The 24,032-nt window shown below is 42.4% G+C and overlaps 1 protein-coding gene across 5 annotated transcripts in view; it reads left to right on the forward strand.

Annotated features, from left to right (window-relative positions):
• RASSF3 (Ras association domain family member 3) overlaps positions 1-24,032 on the forward strand; it is a 244,190-nt gene that overhangs the window by 177,813 nt on the left and 42,345 nt on the right. The gene's annotated exons all lie outside the window — the stretch shown is intronic.

The following is a 24,032-nucleotide window of genomic DNA, read 5'->3' on the forward strand; positions in this document are numbered from 1 at the left end:
TCTCTGCTCCAATCACATAGATATCAGTGTCACTTGTTGCTAGGCAGAACAGGGAGATGCTGTTTACAACGGCATCTCCCCGCTCAGCCGCCCCGTGAGACGATCGCGGGTATCCCCGCGGCGATCGAGTCCGCTGGACCCGCGACCGGACTCACGGGGGTCCTGACCAGCACGCGTGATGGCAGGGCTGCATATGGAAATGGACGTACCTGTACGCCAATATGCCCGCCCGTGCCATTCTGCCAACGAACATCGGCGTGCGCCGGTCGGGAATTGGTTAATGTGGAAAGTTGCAGGATCTGTGGTAGGAACTGTGATTTCTTATTAGGAGTATCTTGCCAAAAATTTTATTTTTGATGCAAGGAATATGCAGCAAATCTGACTTGTATCTTAGTGTAGACTTCTGGGGAAAAACAGTGACCCAATCGCACAAGCAGGAAATTATGCTTCTTGGGGGCTTTCTGTACACATTATGTGTCATGATTTTATTTTTATTTTTATTTTTTCTATTACAAGGGATGTTTACATTCCTTGTAATAGGAATAAAAGTGACATCATTTTTATTTATTTTTTTCCCCCGGGATAAGAATAAAAAATAATAATTTAACCGCGTCCCGTCCTGCCGCCCTCGCGTGCAGAAGCGAACACATACATGAATAGCGCCTGCATATGAAAATGTGAGGTATCGCAGTGATCGGTAGAGTGAGAACAATAATTATAGCCCTAGACCTCCTCTAACTCAAAACACGCCTATGGAGATTTTAAGGGTAAATGTTTGTCGCCATTCCACAAGCCGGTGCAACTTTGAAGCGTGACATGTTGGGTATCAATTTACTCTGTGTAAGATTATTTTTCACAATATAAAACAAATTGGGTTAACTTTACTGTTTTTTATATTATTTATTTTTTTTATATTCAAAATTGTAGTTTTTTTTTTTTTTCAAAAAAAAATTGCACTTGTAAGACCACTGCGCAAATGCGGTGTGACAAAGTATTGCAACGACCGCCATTATATTCTCTAGGATGTTAGAAAAAAAAAATGTGTGTTTTGGGGGTTCGAAGTAATCTTTTTTTTTTTTTTTTTTTTTTTTTTTTTTTTTTTTTTTGTGTGTGTGTGTTAAGGACTGTAGTTTGTCGCCATTCCACAAGTACATGCAATTTTATTTTTTCTCTTCCAAATGAAATTTTATTGTTTTGTTTGTAACTTATTTTGTATTGCAAAGACAAATTCAAAGCTACAGATCGTATACTTTGAGATATTTTTACTCATAACTACTAGTGCTATGCTTAACCACTTCCCTACTGCGCATAGTCATGACGGCCGCAGGAACCCTTTGTCCTTCTGAGCCGCCGTCATGACGTCTTTTCTTCCTGAGCCTCTAGGGTCACTAGGCACCCGATGTGCGTGCCCGGCGGAGATGTCCCCCGGGCACCCGTAATTGCCTGTAAACACAGATACACGTCCTGTCAGAGGAGACCGATGGTATGTTCCCAGTACAGAGGAACACCGATCGGTCTCCTCCCCTTGTGAGTTCCCATCCCCAACAGTTAGAATCACTCCCTAGGAAACATTAACCCCTTCCCTGCCAGTAACATTTACACAGTAATCAGGGTATTTTTTATAGCACTGGTCGCTGTATAAATGAGTGGTCCCAAAATGGTGTCTACCGCAATATCGCAGTCAAGATAAAATCACAGATAGCTGCCTTTCCTAGTAAAACAATAAAAGAAAAATGCCATAAATTTATCCCCTATTTTGTAGATGCTATAACTTTTGCGCAAACCAATCAATATACGCTTATTGCGATTTTATTTATTGTCCTAAATTGTCGCTTTTTTTGTTTGCTTGCATTTATTTTTTGCGCTATAAAAACAGAGATCATCAAATACCACCAAAAGAGCTCTATTTGTAGGGGGGAAAAAACTACCAAAATTTTATATGGGCAGTGTTGGGGGGGGGGGGTTTAAGCCCAGGAAAAGGACAATTATGTAGCCATGGCATCTAAGGACTCATAATATGGAATATTACATTTTGTTCTTGGGTTTAGTTATTAGAAAATTCAATATACAGGTAAAGTATAACGAGTAATCCTTTTGAGGGAAGGCGAGTCGGAAAATCGTTTATTAGATTGTATCTTGCGCTGTTTATAGTGGGAACAAAGTTTGCTACACTTATGTAAATTGTGGATTATGTATGAGTGTTCATGCTGCTCTGCAAACATCTGTGCTTTGTGTGACTCTCCTAAGAGGGGGGGATGTCTATTCTTGGCCCCAAGATGTGCCAAATTCCTGAACAACAAGTGCAGCATGCTTTAAATTTGAAACGTGCAGCCCCCCTCCTTTTTTGATAGCTTTTTTACAAATCTAACATGACAGGCATGTAAGGTATTTGAAGAACTTGGAAGAAATCATTAAGGGGGGTGTCTCCTGTCTGACCCTGCATATTCCCAAGCTTTTCAGATGGAGATGGTAACCTAAAATAAATTGTAACAATGCTATTAAGTGTCCCATTGTGACCTATAGTTACTGCAGAATGTTTTTTGTGCTGGCTGTCATGCCTTGCATACAAAACCATGACCTTTCTTCGTGTCTTCTTTACAGTGTTAATCTGCACCATCGTTTAATGTATTTGTTAAAAATGTAAAAGTGAAATGCCTTTTTTTTTTTTTTTTTTTTAAATATAAAACTTAACCAGCATGTTCTTCATGTTCCATGTTTTGTTTTTTGCAATTGACCATTGAAAGCCACATGTGGCTAGTACAGAAGCTATTTTATGCATGAACAAAATCCCATGCAGGGGGCCCTCCTAATTTATTATCCGCTTAAAACAAAATAAGAAGGGGAGGCCTTGGCAGGTCAACAGTAATCTCCCCCCAATCCTGATCCTTTAAAATACAATGAATCAAAGGTTAACATGTTACTAAAGAACAGACTGTTGTAGAAAAAAAATAAATCCTAAAGTTGCTTATAACATAATGTTCATTGAAAAAAAAAACCTAGCCCATCCATATCTGGCCCCACTGGGTCAGCGGAGGGGACTGGACCTCGGCCTGTTCAGTGGTGGGGGGCGTTAGTGGCAAGGAGTGTGGGCACTCTGACATTTATGCCTAATAGGGCCTGCAGTGGCCAATAGAGATGCCCAAATTGCACCTCCAGGCATGCGTGTGTGTTTGGGCATGGCAGGAAGTAGTAACACATGGGCCTATGCTGTGATCAGCTGGAGCAGGCGAGGGGAGCTGAGTAACCTTGTCCTGGAAGTGGGTGAAGGGGCAAGCGGTGTTTGTGGGGGGGGGGGGGGGGGGTAGTAAATCTGAAGACAAAAATCAGCAGAGAAACTGATGTGTGTAGGGGGCTTTAGAATTTCTCCATGATGGAATGGAGAAGGGTCTGGCAGCTAGTACCCTGTAAACCCAGGTGGCGGCATTAATATTATTATATACTTTTTTTTTTTTGAGCATTTGCACGAAATAGGCAAGTAGCCCTCAAAGTTTTTCCCAATTGGGATTTGTCTGTAATTTACTTTTTTACAGGGTCTCATGGGAGCTCTGTTTGAACCCTTACAGGAAGCATCTTTTACAGACCTTGGTTATTAAAACAATTTTTTCTGGCAGTTACACAACCTTTTCTGAAGGTCCTTTCAGATGGTGATCCTTCAAACAAGAAGTAGCGTCCCTACCCAAGTAGCCTTAATCGCTTGCCGACCTCCTCACTCTGATATGTCGGCAGAAGGGCTCGTACAGGCAAACTAATGTACCTCTACGTTGCCCTTTAAGAGTCGGGCGTGCCCGCGCCAAGCTCCTTGAGTTGGGTCCCGTGGACTCTCTCCATGTGGAGATGCTAATGTAAATAAGCATCTCCCCATTCTGCCTAGTGACCGTGTCACTGATCTCTGCTCCCTGTGATCGGGAGCAGAGATCAGTGAAGTGTCACATGTAGCCACACACTCCCCAGGACACACTTAACCCCTACACTGCCCCCTAGTGGTTAACCCCTTCACTGCCAGTTTCATTTACACAGGAATCGGTGCATTTGTATAGCACTGATTGCTATATAAAGGACAATGGTGTCAAAAATGTCCAATGTGTCCACCATTACAATGCTACTTGATATCCCCATCCATGCTAGGCACAATAGTGACAAATCTCCTGCCAGCTATTGTATTGACAGCTGGCACCTGCGGCTGTCAGAGTACCCAACATTGCCTTCATCCGATTGGGTGTATTCAGCTGAGAATCTTCTGCCAGATCCTTTTATTTTTATCTACTTTGTTTAGTTGGGTATATTTGATAGGGGCCACCCACTGGACTACTTTTGGTTGACTCAGCAGAAAGTTACTAAATGATAGCATCTTGGACTTTTTTTCCCATCAGCTTAATTCCATTCCGTTTCCTTTTTGTACTAGTTGTTTTCAGGACATAGCCCCCCCCCCCCCCCCCCCCCTTTTTGATTTACAGTTTAAGATGAAAGTTCCTTATGTGCACACCTGAGATTGTCAGAACAGAAAGATTTTTGTGTTTAAACACAGATCTGTAGGATGTGTAATTAGAGATCAAACGCTCTCCTTACATGTACCTCCTAGTGATGGCAGATGTAAGTAATGTTGAGTGAAGATGGAGGACTGTCACTGCACATTAACTGATTCTTGTATAGAAGTATTTTTCAAGGCACTTCATGATCAGCCTGTTAGTGATTTTAATTAAAGCCTCGTTCACAATGACGTTCTGTTTGTACACCCAGTCTTTACCATGGGAGGTATAAGTGTTCCATACAAAAACGGGCATGGACAGAAGGCTGCATGGATCATCTGTGTTAAAACTATGCAGGGATCAGAACACGAGTGAATGAGGCCTCCTAGAAAGAATTACATTTGTATTTATTTTTTTACTCGCAGCCTTTTTAATGCCCTTAGATATCTATGTAGAAAAGCTCAACTAAATGCACATGGTCTTATCAAGGGAGATATATATATATATATATATATATATATATATATATATATATATATATATATATATATATATATATATATATATATATATATATATATATATATACACAGATTACATCCACAGGCTTTGCCATGGATCCTCCTCCTGCCTAATAGAATAATCAATTCTGTGACATCTGTCAAACACCCATAAGAAACGTAGTAGCCATTAACCATATCTTGTTTGCCTAACTTTTAAGTGACTTGATGGCGAATGGGTTTTTTACTTTTAGTAGCCAGGACTGGAACGTCCTGAGGCTTTCTATTGTAGTTCTGTTTTTTATAGTTGTACATTTTGCCTACATAACTAGAATGAAATATTTGTAGAGAACACGGAGCATTTTCTCAGATCTTTTATTGATGACACAACCTGGGGGTAACTGAACTGTGACTTGTGTACAGGGTGACTGACTCTGGTGTTTTTGCCTTCAGGTGTTTTTCTCTATTCAGTATATTGTAAGCAATACCTCTTTTGAAGATAATGTATGCCCTTCATACTTTTGTGGTGGCCAATTTTAAAATATCCGTGGAGGTCACAGCCAACATATTTGTTCTTGTTCCCAGCATACGGCTCTGTTTGCAGTTGTTAAAATATAACCAATGTAACAGCTTGCACATTGAGTCATCCCGTATTCCATTTTCCCCCATACTATGCAGCTGTTTCTTGTATGTTGACATAATACAACATTTCATCTTAAAAGCTAAAGCACCACCAGGCACAGTTATTTGATATGAGTAACCCGTTTTTGCCTGATGGTGGTTTTCTCAGCCTTTTTAAGGCTTAATGCACACTGAAGCTCATAAACAATCTTTTTTTAATAACAGCCCATAGACTCCCCTATGTGTCCATGGACATTTATCGGCAGTGAAGTTTATGGGCTGTTGTCTAAATGCCCTAAAATTATGTTCGGGAGCTGTTTTTCTGACCACAAATAACACTTAAAAAGTAAAATTCTGAAAAATGAACAAATTTTTTTTCTTAAAAAAAAAACTCTATTGCAAAAACATTAAACGTTGAAAAACTCACTGCAAAGCTGTGTGTGTGTTTGTTTTTTTTTTTTCCCCCAGTGTGCATGAGGCCTAAAGCGTGAACTACATTGCAGGTCTCTACAGCTCACAGTAAAGCCTTGGTGTGGACACTATGTTGAACTATAAGGATAAATAAAAATGTGGTATAAATGTGTACTTTACATTTAGCCCCCGTTCACACTGGTGTGGCTTTGAAATCGCACTACTTCAGCACAATTTCAAAGCCACATAGTGCGTTTTGCTCTGCCAATTTCATTACAGCTTGCGACTTCATTTAACAGAAGTCAATGCAAGTCGCAATGAAATTGGTAATAAGTAGTGCCAGAACTTCACAATCTTGGACACGTGGAGTGTGACTTTTCTGTTCCATTGACAGCAGTGGGGTGTGATTTGGAGCTGTCAAATCATATGACAAGTTGCACCGCTGTGAGCGGGGGGATTACTCTGACAATTTTTTTATTAATGAAATAATAAAGTCTAAAAAACAAATGCAGACAGTGAAACTTGAAATCCGCCTTGTATGCAGGGGGCGGGGCGGTGAAATGCACCTTTTGTATGCTGGGGGCGGGTCGGTGAAATGCACCTTTTGTATGCTGGGGGCGGGTCGTGAAATGCACCTTTTGTATGCAGGGGGCGGGGCGGTGAAATGCACCTTTTGTATGCTGGGGGTGGGTCGGTGAAATGCACCTTGTCACTGGCTGCATGTACAGTAAATATCTCCTAAACTGTGAATGTTTTTTTAGGAGACATTTACACTAATAGGCAGTGTTAATTTCGTTGACTAAAAAGTTTTAGTCGACTAAATGAATATTTAGTTGACTAAAATGGGACTAAAATTAAAATGCCATTTTAGTCAAGACTATAAAACTAAATTTAAATTTGACTTCAAAATTAACATCAGTCTATAGTACATGTTCGTCCCTCAATGCCATAATAAATAACATTCGATTTTTCACTCCAGCAGTATATAATGAGTTTGGAAATTGTAGAGAAATGTTAACTAATGCATTACAATTTAATTACACCTATTAGATTTTAGATGACTAAAATGAGTTTTAGTCGACTAAAATGTACTGGAGATCTTACTAAAACAATTGCAGAAGACTAAAATGAGACTAAAACTAAAATGCCATTTTAGTCCTAAGACTAAATTGAAATTTGCTGCCAAAATTAACACTGCCCATAGGTAAGCCTTATAGGCTTGCCTATAGATAACATTTCATGTTGGAAGTTTATGAAGTTCCACTTTAAAGCCCAGCCCCAGAATAATACCCACCCACCCTGTAGCTTCTGACTGTTAATATAATGACACTTGCCTGTCCAGGTAGCCAGCACTGTCCTTACCCGAGCAAATTCTTCAGTCAGGTTCAGGCGCTGGCATCTTAAAGAGGAAGTAAACCCTGATGAGTTTACTTCCTCTTTGATTCCCTGCAAAGGTAAAGCATAATGGACTACTATGCAACGCATAGTAGTCCATTATTTGTCACTTACCTGACACAGGAGCCAGCGATGTCACCGCTGTCCCCTGTAGTCCGGAGCATCCATCTTCTCGGTGGGTCTCACTGCTCCGCCGCTGTCATTCGACGAAGCCACGATGACGTCACTCCCGCGCATACGCATGGGAGCCGCCACTCACGGCATATCGCCGTTGACAGCGGCGCGCTCAGTGCGCCTGCGTGCCTCTGTCTACAGTGCATGCGCCGTAGACAGCGGTGCCAGTGTTTTGTCAAATATCTCCTAAACCTTGTAGGTTTAGGAGATATTTCTTGGACCTACAGGTAAGCCTTAATGTAGGCTTACCTGTAGGTCAAAGTGGTTTGTAAGGGTTTACAACCACTTTAAAGGGGTTGTAAACCCTCATGGTTTTTCACCTTAATGCATTCTATGTATTAAAGTGAAAAACCTTCTGTGGTGCTGCAGCCCCTTTTACTCTTTACTTTTTTTTCATGCAGTGAGCCACATTCTCTCCTCATACATGGAAGTACAGAGTATTTCTGCCTTCCTTCACTGAACAGAGTGACGGGTGAAATGGAGAGGTGTATTTGAGCCTAGAAGGGGTGAAGGATCAGCCTACATTCAGATGGGTAAATGGTACACCCTGTGAATCTCTGCTTCTGCCACATTGCTGCTCTGGCTCTGCAAACAGCTATCGGCACGCTCAGTCAATGGCGGAGAGCACTGATCAGTGTTCTGGAGGGGGGGGGGGGGTGTCCCCTGTGTGAACACAGTTTAGCAGGGAAGATCCATGTAGTAACTTTGGATGTTTTTAATAACCAGGCTTTAGAATTTGCAGGGTGTGGTTATCTGAGCGAAGCCTAGAGACGAATTTCTTTCTCTAAGACAGGGTAGTTGGAATTCCTTTGAGTACCTTTTTATAGATTGTTGTTATTGTTTGGAGTATTTTAGGAAAGCTGTTGCGGCAGAGGGTGGGGTGGTGTTTTTCCCCTTGCGTTTGGGTAAACCTGAAGATATTTGTAGGTGTTTTGGCAGCTCTGAGTTTGTGAACCTGTTGTCGTTGGAAGTCCACAAGTCTTTCCTAACTGCTGGTGAAAGCGGTTGCTCAGTATAAAGTTCCTAGGGGTTATGTCATGTGAAAGGGGATGAGGTTTTATGCGTGTAACGTTATTTTGCAATGGGTTTTTAATTTGACACAATGACATTTTGCCTTCAGGTACAGTTTATGCATTGCAAATATTTTGGCCAAATTTTTTGCAGATTCTTACCTGTTGACTGTTCACCATAACCTTTCTCAAACAAGCTGCTAAATGGAATTGCTTTTATGGTCTTGATCTGAGCATAAGCTGCATCCCTTCATCTGTGAGGCTAGGTTCGCACTGGTACAACAAACGCTCCGACATTGGGAGCTCATGTCGCATAACGTGTCAAAATCTGTTTCCCTACGAGAGCCGTCCTTAACTGGTCCGACTGGTACTTTGGTCTGACTTTGGTCATACTTCAGACCGTTGAATATCACTGAAGTCAGATCGCAGTCTTTACTGATCCGAATTTGGAATGCGACTTGTGCTCTGATCTTGAAGGAGAAGATTGGCATGGGTCCCCCCCTCCAAGAGAATACCAGGCCCCTCAGTCTAGTATGGATTTTAAGGGGGACCCCCACGCTGAAAAAAACTGCGTGGGGGTCCCCCCAAAATCCACACCAGATCCTTATCTGAGCACACAGCCCAGCAGTTCAGGAGAGGGGGTGGCTGGAGTGAGGCCCCCCCCCAACTATACCAGGCCGCATGCCCTTGACATGGGGGATGGGTGCTTTGGGGCAGGGGGGCCTTGCGACCCCCACCCTATGTGAATGAGTATAGGGTACATTGTACTCCTACCCATTCACCAAAAAAAAGTGTAAGCAGTTTTTTTTAAGACCGCTCCAGCGTCTCTTCCGACATCCTCTACGGCTCTTCTCCTTCCTAGCGATGTCTTCTGCCTCTATGGGGTCTTCTAGCCCTCTCCGTTTCGTCTCCCTCTGTCCGCTGCCTTCTCCCTCCTGTTCTTCCGATGTTGACTCAACGCTCTCTCCCTATCTAATGCTGTGTGTGTGGCATGCCACTATAATATTGGCATGGGGCGAGGTCACGACATATGGAGGCCAGTATGGTTTAGGAGGGGCGATCGCTCGCTTGTTACTACCCCCTTTCATGACCTGCCGGGCTGCGTGCTCTAATAAGGGTCTGGTATGGATTTTAGGGATGGCCCCCATGCCTTTTATTTTTTCGGCATGGGGGTTCCCCTTTAAAATCCCATACCAGACCGAATGGCCTGGAATGCTCTTGGAGGGGGAACCCACACCATTTTTTTTTTTTTCCCCCAAATTTGGCGTGGAGTTCCCCCCCTAAAGATTCATACCAGACACAAAGTGCCTGCATTGTCGAATCAAAATCGGATCCCTGTTCATTGAAGTCGGACTACCAAGTCGCAGCCAAAATCAGTCCACAGTTGTACCAGTGTGAACCCAGCCTGCAGAGATTTGGGACATAAGCATTAAGCCCCATACACACTATCAGTTTTTCTGCTGAGTTTTTCCTTCAGATTTACCAAAACCATATAATATGAGGTCAAACCTTAGGAGTTTCAATTTGTATGCAAGCAGGCAGGCCCTTGCACTACATGGTTTTTGGTAAACCTGAAGGAAAAACTCAACAGAAAAACTGATAGTGTGTATGGGGCTTTATACTCCTGTTGCATGGGATTCCTCTGATTTAGTCTTCCAGCTGTGTGCACTTTTCAGGGAAGGCATTGAGTCAATTGCACAATACATGCAAGAGTATGTTGTGGTATTCATTTTTTTTTTTTTTTTTTTACAATTCTGTTCTTTTTTTGTATCCAACAAACACTTGAAATTTATGGGAAACCATGATATGTATGCAGACATAGGTAAGCAGGCTGACCCTTTTGAATGAGATTTGTGTTCAAATGTATGGCTATTCACTTGAGACAAATGTGCGCGCGCACGTCAAACGTATAAGATATCTAGCCTATGTTGTGAATGTACATTTCATTCACAACATAGATTGAAATAATTGTACATACCATAATCTATATGCCTCCCGCAGTTAGATATGTACAACATTTTAGACCTACTTCTGCAAAGGAATTTCCAACTCCTTTTGCTTTGTAGTGCCTAATGTTTGTTCTGTCACATTGACCTGAATGTCCTTTGAAGATAAATAGAGCATATGAATTTTGGTGTAAGTATAGCACAGCTTTCATGCAGTTACATGTGGAGCCTGCAAAACCCAGCATGAAACAATGTAATTTCTGGCCTTGGCAAGAATTTATCATTTTACTTGTGATTCACAGGAAGTTCTCGTGTATGACCAGGGGGTCAGGCATTTCCCCTGAAGTCTGTAGGTGCAGTGAGGGGAGGGGGGAAAAAAGTATTTGATCACTTTCTAACTTTGTACGTTTGCCCACAGACAAATGATCAGTCTATAATTTTAATGGTAGGTTTATTTTAACAGTGAGACAGAATAACCAAAAATCAGAAACCTGTATTTCAATAAAGTTTTATAGATTTTATATTTAATGAGTGAAATAAGTATTGGATCCCCTATCAATTGGCAAGATTTCTGGCTCCTAGGTGTCTTCTATATGGGTAACGAGCTGAGATTAGGGGCACTCTTAAAGGGAGTGCTACTAATCTCAGCTTGACACCTGTCCAGAGTCAATCAGATTCCAGTCTTTTCCACCATGGCCAAGACCAAAGAGCTATCCAAGGATGTCAGGGACAACCTTGTACTGTAATCCATTCCAGCCTAGTGTAGATCTACAATCGCCAAGCCGCTTGGTGAGAGGGTGACAACAGTTGGTGTGATTATTAGCACATTGAAGAAACACAAAATAACACTCTCCTTCGGTCTGGGGCTCCATGCAAGATCTCACCTCATGGAGAACGATAAGGAATCAGCCCAAAACTACACAAGAGAATCTTGTCATTGATCTCAAGGCAGCTGGGACCATAGTCGCCAAAAAAACAATTGGTAACACACTACGTCATGAAGGACTGAAATCCTGCAGCGCCCGCAAGGTCCCTCTGCTCAAAAAAGCACATATCCAGGCCCGTTTGAAGTTTTGCTAATGAGCGATTGAATGATTCAGAGAAGAACTGGGTGGAAGTGTTGTGGTCAGATTTGCTTTGGGTATGTTTTTCTGCTCAGGGGACTGGACAACTTCACCGAATCAAAAGGGATGATGGACGGGCCATGTACCGTCAAATCTTGGATGATAACCACCTTCCCTCAGCTAGGGCATTGAAAATGGGTTGTGGATGGGTATTCCAGCATATGGCAATGACCCAAGGCAATAAAGAAGTGGCTCAACTGAAGCACATTAAAGCCCTGCACCTAGCCAGTCTCCAGACTAATAGTGCACCGAATGGGTTTTTTGGTGCCGAAAATGAAAAATACACTAGACCGAGAACCAAAAATTACGGTTTATATTTTTATATAAAAATGTTTTATTTAATATAAAAAAAAAAACTTATACATTTTTATATAACACATTGCTAATAGTATTAGCAAAATTTCCATGCGGTGCACCTCTAGCAGATATGATACAGGAGATGGTCAGAGACTGCAGGAGTGGTACAGGAGATCAATGCAGCCTCGCCAGTGTCCATCAAATGCAGCCTACCAGTGTCCATCATGCAGCCTGCCTTAGTATGTCAGACAGGATCAGGACAGGGCAGTGTTAGCAAGTCAAAGCCAAGAACAGTGCTCTATGGAGGGAGGAAAGCTGTCAGCACACCGCAATAAGGAGCGGCTTGTCGGTATGATCACCGGGAGGAGCATTATCAGTGTGCAGCGCCACAGGGGTTAGGAGTGCAGGTGAGGAAAAGGGGAGCCCATTGCCTGGAAGTGGATTGTAAAGTGTATTTCCACTTTTTCAGCCCAATGAGGATATGATATGTTTGTTCTAGAACTCCCAGTTAGCATGATTTAAAAAGATTTGAAAAAAAAATGCAGCTTACGCTTTTTTTTTTTTTTTTTTTTTTTTCCTCTTTGGACCCTCTAGCAAGGAAAAATCCTAGGTAGTGCTCTTTGAGGGGCTGGGCAGCTTTGTTTTTCGTAACTACCTTGTTGGTGCTGTGAGAAGTGCTTGCGCTCCCATGATAGTCGGCGGCCATAGCCACTCATTGTATCACTCGGGGGGGGGGGGGGGGGCCCCCCGCCATGCACCGCATCATTGAATGTGATTGACAGCAGCGCTGCTTTCAATCCATCCACTGTAACCAATCAGCGGCGAAGAGGATGTCGGGTGCAAGCGCGGGACTTTCGAGGGGTCAGGTAATTAAATGGGGGGCTGGCATTGTTTATCAGTTTTTTCACCGTTTAATGCATAGAATGCATTAAGGCGATACATTTTTTACCTTTTACAACCCCTTTTAAAATAGTTGCACACAGTCTGTCCTAGCAAATGATAGGATTTGCTCTTCATAGCAATTTTTACTATTCTTATTATACAGGATTTGTATAGCGCCAACAACTTTACAAAATGAAAATGGCCAAAATTTATCCCAACCCAGTGCTAGGTACACCACAGTGCCTAAACTTTAGTACTTGTTCCATTATCCAGAAGCACCAGGATTTTAATGGGACTACAGCAGATCAGAGCAAGGAGGAATAAAGGTAAGTTTGAGCACCTGTGGGGATGTTTGGTTTTTAATCTTCCAGGAGGCTGTTTACTACTGTATAATTGTCCCAGTTTTGGTACTTTGATATGAGTATCAAATGGTTTGATGCAATTGTAAAAATATTTTGCAGCATTTCTCATTTCCTCTTAACGTGGTGGTAAATTCTATGTCTTAAGATAAAAAAAAAAAACCTTTGTGCAGCAGGTTCCCCTCCCTCCCCTAATACTTGAGCCCCATCGACATGCGCGAGTCCCTTGGCCAATGCTCCTTCCTGATTGGCTGAGACACAGCAGGGGCTCCCACTACTGTCAATCAGTCGCTTAGCCAATCCGGGGGGGGGGGGGGGGAGCTGAATCGTGGTTCCGTGTGTGGCTCCAAAAAGGGACCCGAGAAGAGGATCTGGGCTGCCCTGTGCAAAACCATTTCACAGAGCAGGTAAGTATAACATGTTTTATTATTTTTAAAGAAAAAAAAAGGCTCTTAAAGAATTTAGCGTTGTTTTTTTTTTTTTATTTATTTATTTTAAATGCAATAGATTTAGAATAGTTTCTGATTTGTTGCTTTTAGTGACCCCATAGGAACAAAGGCAATACTAGTATATACATAAACTTATTTAGAAAGAGCAGCGAGGCCAAAAAGCATTAAAATTATCTATTGCTCTTTGTTGTCTAAATCACCCTGGATATGAGATCTCCTTCTGATTCTTCTTCCACAGCTAGAGTATTGCTTCTAGATTGACCTCCTGTGTCATTTGTTGGGCGTACCATCTCCAATCCACTGGCCATTTCATAAGAGTAGGAGAGCTGGCGCTCTGAGCAGAAGTGGGAGCGGGTACCTATCCAAAGTGCCATTTCCTAAAGAGGAGAGGGAAAAGAGGCCTTAAAGTGGAACTTCCCCTTTTTGGGTGATGCTCCATTTTAATCACAAAAATCGCATTATTTTATTAACCACTTTCCTTCCGCGCTATTGGCAAAAGACGGCTACAGAGCGGTTCTCCAGTTCTGGGAGTGCCTCCGTGGATGTCCTCCCAGAAACCGGGTATGCTCTGATTTCAGTAAAGGGTATGTGATCAGCTGTGTCCAATCACAGCCGGTCACGTAATCAAACTTGCTGGCTATCAGCAGTCCTTTCTCTGAGGAAAGTAGAACTGATAACCGGCAAGGCTGACAGTGCATTGTTGCGTTGTGACGCCACATTATCATCAGTGCCCTGATTCAGTGCAGCCTCATCAGCGCACATCAGTGAAGAAAAATGACTTCTTTGCAAAATTTTATAACCCCAAATTTTTTTTTTTTCATTTGTTTAATCATCACTGGGTTTTTATTTTTAGCTAAATACCACCAAAAGAGCCCTTTCTGTCTCAAATAATAAAAATTTCATTTGAGTACAGTATTGCATGGCTGTGCAATTGTGACAGCGCTGAAAGCTGAAAATTGGCCTGGGCAGGAAGGGGATGAAAGTGACTGGTAGTGAAGTCACAATTGGTCTCAACTGCGTGCAAGAGGGGGACCAGCCCAGAAAATAGCTGCAGCCTTCACTATATCGGGGTCTTTGCAGCCATCCCTTGAATTGCCAAAACAAGGCTTGTGGACTGTCTAAACAAATAACAGACGAGGGAAGTGCATGCCCTAGCAGTGCAATTAACTTCTTTTATTAAGAAGGTAAAATGACACATTATGCATTCGCATGCTAACGGAATAACTCCAAACTCTTCACACAACACTGAGAATCCACCTTGATGCCACTGGATGTAATCTACTTGACTAAAGGCTTCTATCCCTATGTCTTTGTAAAAGAGAGAAGAGCGGCATGTATATGGCAGTAGCTGGGATTATGGAGGACTATGGAGTCATTCAGCAGTGTGGCATGCACTCAAAGGAGGCTGTGCAGGTGGCTATAGGTTTGAGGTTGTGGGCTACATCAGAGGGCTCCGCAGGCCCTGGGTTAAGTTCTGTAAGTAAATGCATAAGAAAAATTATACATTTTTGCCAGACTTTTTTTTTTTTTTGTTAGGCCTCATACATACTAACATTTCTTACATGTTGTTATTATTATATGCTATTTATATAGCGCCAACAGTTTAGGCAGTGCTTTACAATGTAACACAATTCCAGTATAGCTCAATACAAAAAGGTACGGGAGGGCCCTGCTCGTAGAGCTTACATTCTAAAGGTTATAGATGCAGAGAATGATTTGATGGGGGTGGCTCTGGGACAATTGCGTGGGTGTGGGATAGGCTTCCCTGAATAAATTTTCAGGAATCTCCTAAAAGTGGGACAGGTTAGGGGCTGATTGGATATACTTGGACAGAGTTCCAGAGGATGGGAGAGGCTCTGGAGAAGTCTTGAAGGCTAGCATAGGAAGAGGGAACAAGGGAGCTAGAGAGCAGGAGGTCCTGGGAGGAGCGGAGGGGAAGATTTGGGCGATATCTGCAGATGAGGTTGGTAATGTAGATGGGGGCAATGTTGTGAAGGGCCTTGTATGTTGTGGTTAGCATTTTGAATTTTACACGGTGGGGTAAGGGGAGCCAGTGAAGGGATTGGCAGAGAGGGGCAGCAGTCATGGAACGGTTAGTGAGGTGTATTAGTCTAGCAGCAGCAGTCATAATAGACTGAAGGGCGCATAGCCTGCTTAAGGGTAGGCCATTAAGTAGAGAGTTGCAGTAATCAAGGCGGGAAATAATCAAGGAGTGAATAAGTTGCTTTGTGGTGTCATTAGTCCGGAAGGGTCGAATTCTGGAGAATTTGCGGAGGTTTAGGCAGCAGGATTCAGTCAAGGATTACACCCAGGACCCTGGCATGTGTTAAGGGACCAATGGTTGTGGTGTTAATAATAATGGTGAAGTTTTAGAAAGATTGAGTTTGAGGAAGTGGTGTTAAATCTATACTGATGTCATTCAGTAAGATTGAGACTCGCGAGGAGTGGAGAGATCCAAGTCCTCGACTCTAAAATCCCTGGTGCTTTCCCATGCCTGGGATACTGCATACAGCCACCAATTCAAGTGACTGAACACTTGTGTAAACACCGATTTGCTTCTGCTTTGGGTGTTTATCTGAGCTGTGCCGTGTTTGGGCAAAAGTGGCATGTTTGGGGAAATGTACTCCACTTGCATGCCCTGGTGAATGCTGATGTAGTCGTGGAACACTGCTGCTAGAGCACTGAAGAGGTTTTTATAGTATGTGTTGCTTGATCTGGTGATATTTCCATATTTTATATTCTACTGACTTCCTAGGAATGTTGCTTATTTCTTTCTACTCTCCATTTCATATCATAAGTAAAGAATTGTGAGCAGCACATGGAGTCATGCAGCTATGCTAAAAATATATATGCTGTTAGCGTTGTGCTTCCATCCTCTCAACTGCTAGTGTTTTGTGCCTGGCAGGCATTGTAGAGTTATTCTGTATAATTAGTGTTGGGCTGCTTTCTTAAAATGGTGTTTTTGTTTGAAAGTTACTTTTTATGTCGGAGAAAAAAAAAGAGTTGAATTCTAGCTAAACAAAGTGTATTTTTAGCCTTGGACTACATGGGGCTGCGTCTCTGATCTAGAAATATTCTTGTTTGGCTGTGTTGGCAGCAGTGTCTGGATAACTAGAACTGCGGTCTTTCTCAGTCTTAGATGGTATACAGGCAGTTGACAAAAGGGCATATATCCTGTGTGTGTGTCTTTTATTTTACAAACAGTATTGGGACGCCTGCCTTTAGGCCTCTGCTGCGGCTAAACGGACGTTTTAAACGTGGGTTACTATCCATCACGTTAAATCGTTCAAGAGAGGTTGTAAAAACGTCCTGTGTATATTAAGCCTAACACACAAACTTTAATGGCATCCCAGTCTTAGTCTGTAGGGTTCAATATTGAGTTGGCCCACCCTATGACGGCTACAACTCTTCTGGGAAGGTTAAGAAGTTTCAATGGAAATGTTTGACTATTCTTCCAGAAATGCATTTGTGAGGTCAGGCACTGATGTGCAATAGAAGGCCTGGCTCGCAGTCTCCGCTCCGCTTCATCCTAAAGGTGTTTCTATCGGGTTGAGGTCAGGACTGTCTGCAGGCCGATCAAGTTTCTCAACCTGAAACTCTTATCTATGTCTTTTATGGACCTTGCTTTGTGCACTGGTCCAAATGATTTGGTGGAGGGGGGATCGTAGTGTGGGGTTGTTTTTCTAGGGTTGGGCTTGGCCCCTTAGTTCCAGTGAAGGGAACTCTTAACTCGGCATACCAAGACATTTTTGACAATTTCATGCTCCCAACTTTGTGGAAACAGTTTGGGGATGGTCCCTTCCTGTGCACAAAGCAAGGGCCATAAAGACCTGGATGAGCAAGTTTGGGGTGAAGGAACTTGACTGGCCTGTACAGAGTCCTGGCTTCAACCCAATAGAACACCCTTGGAATGAATTGCACCAGAGACTGCGAGCCAGGCCTTCTCATCCACATTAGTGGACTTTGTTAACTTAACCTTTTGCTGACCAGCTGCAAGCGTTGTACTGCGGCAGGTTGGCTTGGCTGCTCGAAATGTCATAGGTGTACGTCAGTTAATGCACAAGGTTCTGTGCGTGCCGATTGACCAGCGGGAGAGCCAATCAGCAGGTCCAGCGGACTCTATGGCCACCCGCGATCGTTCCCTCCCCACAGAGACAGAACGGGGATCTGCCTGTGTAAACAAGGCAGATCTCTGTTCTGACCGGTGATGACACAGGATCTTGTCTTCCTGCTGTGCAGGAAGACGGATCTGTGTGTGTTTTTTTTTTTTTTTTTTTTTCTTTCCTGGCAGCCTAAATTTATTGGTTATGTTTTTAAGGTAAAAAATATAATTTCTAATTTTTTTTATAGCGAAAAAAATAAATGCAGAAGTGATATACCACCAAAAAAGGCTTTAATTGTGTGTGTGTGTGTGGGGGAAGGGATACAAATTGAATTTTGGGTGATTGTGCAAGTGGCAGTTAGAGTAACACAGTGCCGTAATGCAAAAACTGGTCAGGAAGGGGGTAAATCCATGACATCCCCTGTGGTTTTAGTACAGCGCGGGAAATGCATCGGATTCTCTGTTTCCCGCACCATATATGTGAGCTGAACCTAAAAGATTCTGCTGTCAGAACATCATCCTAGATCTGTGTGTGGCCTTCTAGTTTTGTTGGAGGATGACAGGTGGGACCTGATACTACTTTGGAAAGTATTTCATTTCACCACCTTCTCTTTTTTTTTTTTTTTTGTACAATTTGTCAAATTATTTTGCACAAAAGATTTAGATTTGAAAATGTCATGCATTAAACTAAGAACATGTCCACCTTTTATTAATAATTATGTACATTTTCCACCATGCATAATCCTAGCAGTCTTCATTTCATTAAAAAGAAAGTGTCCATAAAATCTGGTTCAAGCATGAGATGCAATTAACCTGCTTTTGGGCAAAGCATGGTTCATGAATTGTGCCAAAGACTTTTTTTTACATGGAAATATATTGGTTTATATTTGTGCTTTTAGCTTTACGTTCATTTAGTGAGAGTTGCTGGTGTATTTTGTGATTGAAGAGCTACATTTTTATTTTTTTCTGTAAGCTAAACTCCAAAATATCCCTGATACATCCAGTAGTGTGCATTGTAGGGTGGCAGAGGGTCCTTCTAAGACGGTAGTGGGAAAAGACTTGCTGCTCTTTTTCCTTTAGAGCAATACTGTCCTCACACAAAAGCTAGAACCTCCCTCAGGAGGCTCTCTGGATGAAGGAAAGGTGGGTCGGCAACAGAACTTCCTGAACAGTCATTGGAAGGGAAAGGCCCAAGGAATGTTTTGATGTGCAATGCATTGTTCTCTGCTGTATGTGAGCAGAGGGACTGAATCATCTCTCCAGGGGTAAAAGAACATCTTGTACCTTTTTGCATAAGCCTTCCTCATCTGTAGCCATACGAAACAGTAAATTGGTAAGAGGTTTAGAGGTGCAACTTGCATTATAGACTGAGCTTGGACTTTTTTTTTTTTTGTATAGTGATTTAATAATGAGGAAGTGTTATGCTTTATCATGTGATACTGATTCATGCTTTCCAGCTCTGATAAATTTCAGTGACCAGACATTTTGCTGCATCATAACAAATCAACGGCATGCATAAGCTAAGTCTCCGTACAGTTGATTGTAACATAACTGTACACATTCAAAATGTATTGTTAAAGCTTGGCTGCAGACAAACGGCTAAATACACAAGTAAAAAACAGGCGGTCCCCAGGTTGGAAACTGAGGGAGACCACAGGAAGTGAGAAGAAATCTACCCCTAGGAACAGAAATTCACTCCTGTAAGCGTTGTCATGGGGGGGAATAAAGGTGTCTCCACTGATGTTTTATCACCAATCCTTGTTTCGCCGTTAACCCAAAATGTTTAAAATACAATTTTTACAGGGACAGGAAGTGAGGTGAAATCTTCTGAACAGGGACATAGATGGCAAAACAAACTGGACTGGAGTTACACTTTAAAAAAATGTCCCTGTTCTGACATGCATACAAACTTACAGGAACACAGTTAACGTTTCTAGATGTGTGCTATAGATCTGCATCTTTTTATGGTGCAGGTCCACTATACTTACCGTATTTATTGGTGTATAACATGCACTTTTTCCCCCTTAAAATCAGGAGAAAATCGTGGATGCGTGTTATACGCAGATCCACCGCCGATTGTCAGGTTCTCTGTGGCTTTTCTGCCGTTCTAGGTGGCTTTCGGCAAAATAGCCGAAAGCCGCTGAGAGCTACCGAGCGCCGGCGAGATACACAGGACATCCGCTCTGTATCTCGGCGGCGCCGTTTTTAAACGGCAAGGTTGCATTGATGGGATTATTTAAATGTCAGTTGTTGTTTTTTTTTCTTTAAAATTCCCCCCTAAACCTTTTATTTATTTATTTTTTTTAACAGAAAATGTTATTTATTTTGTACATGACATGTCAGAACAGTGGTACAGTCTCATCAGTGGTTATGCATAACATATGACACAGACAAATCAAAAAATAAAAAGGGTTGGCCGCCAATAGATCAATCACTATAAGCTAGGCATTACCAAACATTTCCTCCCAAACCTTAGAAGGTATAGATAGGGTGAAGTCAGTATTGGCTAAACGAGACCATAGGTAGGATGCAACCTTCTATACTGGGTCCAGGCCTCATTCCTCACCAGGCAAATGTATTGGCACAGTCTCAGGCCCCCACCCCCAGTTTATTGGCTAAACAGTTTGCCTCTCACGGGTCCAGGGTCCCCAAATCTTTTAAAAAATTTTGGGAAAGTTTCTCCCCAGGTATGTCAGTTTATAGAGTGGTAAGGCCGTGTCGACCAGGGCCCTCCACTGGGTCACCGTCGGGGGGGACTGGGGTCCTGCCACTTGAGGACAGCCCTCCTTGCATAGAAGGCGGTGTAAAATACAAAGTGTCTCTTAGCCTGCAGGTCCTGTAACATGTCTACAATACCCAGTAGAAGTGGCATCGGATCGCAGGGAACATCAAGTTGGCCCATGGAATTGATGTCCATTCCCTCCTAAACTTGGGGTACGTGTTATATGCTGACACGTGTTATACGCCGATAAATACGGTAACTGTATTAAATGGTGTTTTTGTATGGATCTGGATTTCAGCTTATGTTCCTGTCTTTTGACTAAAAATAGCAGAAATATATATTTTTATAATCAATCTATCAACTGTAAACTTATTTTTGCAAGGCTAAAAGGGGTGCGTTCCCCCCCCCCCCCCCCTTCTATGCATTCGTCAGTCAGAGCCTGTGAGGAGAGAGCAGATGGTGGGGCTGAGACACAAGCAGCACACAGGCTATAGACACAGGCAGTGCAAGTCAGGATTCAGCCTACAGGTTTGCCACAAAAGGGAGTGGCTTCTTATAGTGGCACCCCGAGAAGAGGAGCCAGGCCTGTGGGTGGGGGGACCCAAGAGGAAAATCGGGGCTGCTCTGTCCAAAACCAAGTATTTAACCTGCGCTAAAAAAAAATTGGGCCTTTTACAATCACTTTTAATAAGATTTGGAAATGCCACTAATATTCCTTATTCTTTAAAGTGGATCTCCACCCCCCTCAACAAATTATTAAACAGCTAGCACAAATTGTCAGTAGGGGGGAAAAAAAAGTTTTATAGTTGCACACCACCTTGTGTGTGGTGGTTGTTGCGCTTGCGTGCCCCTGATGCAATCCCTGCCCACTGTAGTGGGCAGACCAGTGAGACTGGGCCTAGCAGACTGAGATGAGTGTGTGCTATGAGATTGTGTGCTCAGCTAGAGGAATTGCAGCAGGCACCTGAAGTGTCCCCCCCCCCCCCCCCCCCCGATGGCGGCATAGAGAGGAGCTCAGCGATTATACACGGGTAGTGGATGATTTGCCTATCACAAGTGGACCTTTGTGAGTGTAACCATTTGTTTGTTTACCACATAATTAAAGGTTGCTGTACTAGGAGCCTGTGCACTCTTTCCTTTTCTCTATGCTGGCTGTCATCCATAACCAAATGGGGTCACATGCCCAGGGATTTTTTCCTATTCAGTTGCAGCCAGGGACGCTGGAGAATGTGGGGCACAATTTGCTGTACAAGTAGGCAACATTTGCAGGCCTGTCTACAGTTTCCTTTGCATGATGGGAACTGTAGTTTCTAATGAGTTTGGAGAGTGAAGGATGAGACGTCGTCTTGCATTTACACCACCTCCCTGGCTTAGCTAAAGCTGTGTTTTTGTTTTTATTTTTTGTTGTTTTTTTTTTTTTTATATTCTACCTGAATTTTCTCCATAACTGTGAGGTTTTTAATGCTTTTGTGTAGTTCCTGTTTACTGATTGATCAATTTTTTTGTGGGCACCCCAGAGTTCTTCTTTAAGGCTCCATGCACACTGAAGCTCAAAAAAGCTATTTCTGGACGCCAGATTGCTGGCAGAAAACGCTGGTTGAAAAACCTGCTTTTAACAGCGTTTTATACTAGCGTTTATGAGCGTTTATGAGCATTTTACAGCGTTGGCGTTAATGGGCGTTTTTTATAAAAATACACAGAGGACACTCCAAAAATCCCACAATGCATTGAAAAATAGAATGCCGAACACTAATGAACGAGCGTTTATGAGCGTTTACAAACGTTTATGAGCGTTTGTCAGCGTTTGTCGTTTTTTGGCGCTGAAAAACTGCACTTTGAACGCGAATTTCTGGCGTTCAGAAAAAAGCCCATAAACTCCACTGCTCATTAAAGCTGAAAAACGTCCATGTGTGCATGGACACATAGGCTAACATAGAGTGGAGTTTATGGGCTTTTACAAAAAAACGCCCAAACTCCAATAAACTGCAGTTTATCAGCTTCAGTGTGCATGGAGCCTAAACCATGAAAATCACAACCTTGGTGGGCTCAGGGACACTGCTATTCCTATTGTGGTGAAAGCATGGTAAAACAAAGTTGGAGCAAACGCAACTTATTGTATTAGTTATGGTTTTATTTGTAGTATGGTTAGCAGATTTAAAAAAACGAGTAAAGAAAGCCGCAAGTACATGCACAGAATATTTTATATTGGCTGAAGATTTGTACTATAAATCTGTGCAGTATGTATTCTTTTATGTCAGAGACTCTTGTCTCTGAAGCATGGAGAAAAAATAAATTTGTGTGCGTTTTTTGTTTGTTTTTGAGGTCCCCCATCTTGTGCTAGAAGTATTGCCCCGAGCATTAGAAAAAAAAAACTGATAACGTTGTTTTTCTCTTTTCAGCTCTGAACAAATGTTGGTCTGTCTTAACCTTGGCATGTCAGCCAAATTTAAGGCATAGCCTTGTAGGGTATAATAGAATTGGCAGCAGAGGGATGAGGTTATTGCAGACTTGTAGAAAAAAATGTTTTATCAGTGCTGCTTTTTTCTTTATTTTTTTTTTTCTAATTGGTAAATGCTGCTGTGTGTGGTGTGTTGGGTTTTTTTTTTCGTCTTATGTTTGCATTGATATTTGCTGTGGGAGGGTGCGTAATATCACGCACATTACATTTTTTTTACTAAAATAAAAATAAAATGTATATTTCTATCTGCTTGCCTGCTCTGTGCAATCATTTTTGCACAGGGCATCCCTGATCATCCTCCTCCTTGGGTCATCCTCTAGTACTCTATGCTCCTTCTCCCTTCCTGAGTGCCCACATAGCAATGCTTGCTATGGGGGCATTCATTCATGCAGGCTTGCTCCCAAGCCCTGCTCTTTGTGCACAACGGTTTCAGCTCTTCCCTCCTCACTGGCTGTGATTGCCAGGAGCAGCTCCCGCTGCTGTGTCTGAGCCAATGAGGAGGGGGATAACTGGGAGAACAGTTGTTCTCCTGCACATCACTGGATCAAGATTGGGCTAAGGTAAGCATTGTTTTTTTTTTTTTTTTCAGCAATGAAGGTACAAAACCTTTAGCATCACTTTAATTCCACCCATGCACCTTGCTAATGCTTGTGTTGCAGCACACCACAATGGCATGGTAATGAATAATTACACGTAGCCAAGCTGGCCCAATCCAAGTTAAAAAAAAAATAAAAAATTGATTCCTCTCTGGAGTTCAAAGTACACCTGTTATTGAATAAATAAGGCTATGATTGTTAATCTGTCGCTGTAAGCAAGTATAGAGATGACGACTTCTACATTTTATTTGTTTTTGTTCTTGTTCTGGGCCTAAACCAGTAGTCAGAGTTCATATATTTCACCCATGACAGCCTTACTTTAAATGCATCCTTATGCAATTTGTATTTAGAACCCACTTTTTGGCCATAAATGATGCCAGAAAATGGAAAGTTTCCTACTTCTGCCCACTGACAGTCCCAGTTCGCATATTTTTTGTTGGGGAAACTTGCACAGGAGTGTCTTTTCAGACACAAATGGTAAAGGAGAGTTTGTCTCCACTGTACTAGTAAATGTTTGACC

The sequence above is a fragment of the Lithobates pipiens genome, unplaced genomic scaffold (assembly GCF_037356315.1).
Source record: "Lithobates pipiens isolate NorthernLeopardFrog02 unplaced genomic scaffold, aLitPip1_a1.2 Scaffold_8, whole genome shotgun sequence".
Lineage (NCBI taxonomy): Eukaryota > Metazoa > Chordata > Amphibia > Anura > Ranidae > Lithobates > Lithobates pipiens.